Source organism: Aptenodytes forsteri, unplaced genomic scaffold, assembly GCF_000699145.1.
Source record: "Aptenodytes forsteri isolate BGI_AS27 unplaced genomic scaffold, ASM69914v1 Scaffold33, whole genome shotgun sequence".
NCBI classification, from domain to species: Eukaryota; Metazoa; Chordata; class Aves; order Sphenisciformes; family Spheniscidae; genus Aptenodytes; species Aptenodytes forsteri.
This window is the reverse complement of record NW_008795037.1, coordinates 7,044,433-7,045,996: the sequence shown is the minus strand read 5'-3', so window position 1 is coordinate 7,045,996 and position 1,564 is coordinate 7,044,433. Positions and strand designations below refer to the sequence as shown.

Sequence of the window (1,564 nt, the reverse complement as noted above, 5' to 3'; positions counted from 1 at the left end):
TCCTCTCGTCCTGTCGCTTGTTACTTGGGAGAAGAGACCGACCCCCACCTCGCTACAACCTCCTTTCAGGTAGTTGTAGAGAGCGATGAGGTCTCCCCTCAGCCTCCTTTTCTCCAGGCTAAACAACCCCAGTTCCCTCAGCCGCTCCTCATAAGAGGAGCTGTCAGTAAAGGTGTAAGTAAAGGTGTAAAATCTCGATGGCCAGACCTCAGAAGGGATTGCAGGTAGCAAAGTATAGATGTAGTTGGTGTTTTTATTTGTCCAAAACGAGGACTGTCCATTTGCACCTTTGTACCTTTGACTGTCTTCAAAGATAATAACGTGGAAAATGTATCGGCAGCCCTTTTTCCATCAAAAAGAAGGGAGGAGGGCACCTGCCAAGGGGACACAGCAGCGGGTAAAGCTGCCAACCCACGGGGACCCTCAGGTTACAGCTCGCAGCCCAGGGGCTGGAGCACCCAGATAAATGGGAGAAAGAGGGGAAAAAAATATAAGCGAGGGAGCCCAGAGCCACTGAGCAGAGAAACTGCCCGGGGCTGCTGTGCCGGCGTGGGAGGTGAGCTGCGTCCCTTTGATTTGAGGTGCTCCCGTCAGGGAGCCTGGAAAGCTTTGGTGCCGCTGCTCCTGGTCGGTGCTAATGAGGAGGCTCGCTCCGCTCATCGCAGCACTAATGAGAGATTACAGCTCCACTACAGCCTTGAAACCAGAGGCAAGCTGTATCAAAGCACCAGTCCGAATTAAGAGCCTTTCCCAGTGGCTGGTATTTTACAGCCCAGTGGCCAATTTCTAAATCGTAGAGGCCAATTATTTCCGAAGCCTTTGGTGTGCAGCTAATGAAGGCCTGAAAGGGCCCTTCTAAATCGTTATAAGCCCCGTAGGTGGCAGAGATGTAATGGAGGTGGCAGGCACAATTAGCCATCCATAATTCCTCCTAGCAGCTGATTAAAGGCTCTTTATCCGTCTTACTGAGATCAGAAGGGCACATATTTGGGAAATCAAAAATGCATTAGGGGCTGTCAGCTGGCGTCGGGGGCCCGTGTGCTGAGCCCTGGGGCAGTGGCATGTGCCGGGAGCGGCACAGAGCTGCCGTGTGTCCCCCCGTGTAGGGGATGGGCCCCCCGTCCCCGTGGGGTGCAGCCTCCTCTGTGCAGGTCCCCTGCAGCATCAGTCACGCCATCCTGTTATCCTGGCACCCCCTTTCCCTGCCCGGAGCAGGCAATGGGATGGGGTGGCTCCTCGCTAAGGTGTCCCGAGTGCAGGAATGCCCTGGTGGGCTTCTAGCTGCTGTGGAGACAGTGAGGGGTGCTGGCCTCATCCTGCACCCAATGAGTGGTGAAGCATCCACCAGCCAAATGGTCTGAAGGGTGCTTGCTGCAGTCGCCTTCCCTCGCCCTCCCCGCCCCGGGATGCTCCAAAATGCCCCATGGTGGGAATTTCATAGATGGGGTGAACGCAGCCGGAATGGGGAGCCCCCAGCCCGAGCTGGGAGCTGCTGGGGCTGCTGGGGCTGCTGGTTTTCCTTTGGTCTGTACTGGTTCTTTGGGACTTCGGGATCCACAGACGG

General features: G+C 55.9%; 1 protein-coding gene across 1 annotated transcript in view; it reads left to right on the top strand.

Annotated features, from left to right (window-relative positions):
• Nucleotides 1-1,564, top strand: part of SLC38A8 (solute carrier family 38 member 8) — a 5,105-nt gene that overhangs the window by 616 nt on the left and 2,925 nt on the right. The window lies entirely within an intron of this gene.